Here is a 390-nt window from a genome sequence, read left to right on the forward strand (position 1 = left end):
CCGCCGTCGGGCGGAGCCGGCCTTGAAGCGGAGGTGGAGCCTCTTGGGCCTAAGGGGGCGGGCACTAGCCACGGAAGGCCGGCCGGCGAGGGAACCTCGTTAGAGGATTGGCGAGGCGCTCCGGAGAAACGCCAACGCTCCGCGCTATTGGACGAGACTTCGGAGACCTGAGCGCCGATTGGCTGAGTCGCAGGGGCCAGTGGGGCGCCGATTGGAGGCATTCGGCTGTCTGGCTGTGGCAAGGAGGAGGAAGGTGGGCGGGGCGTTGCTGAGGGCGATTGGGGGCGAGAGCGAGGCTGCGGAGCAGGCGAGAGGGGACCGCGGGATCTAGAGAGGGCGCAGCGCTAGGGTGGCCGCGCGAGGGGAGCGGCCGCCCGGGCCCGGGCCCGG

This window comes from Condylura cristata, unplaced genomic scaffold (assembly GCF_000260355.1).
Source record: "Condylura cristata isolate star-nosed mole 26May11 unplaced genomic scaffold, ConCri1.0 scaffold00041, whole genome shotgun sequence".
Lineage (NCBI taxonomy): Eukaryota > Metazoa > Chordata > Mammalia > Eulipotyphla > Talpidae > Condylura > Condylura cristata.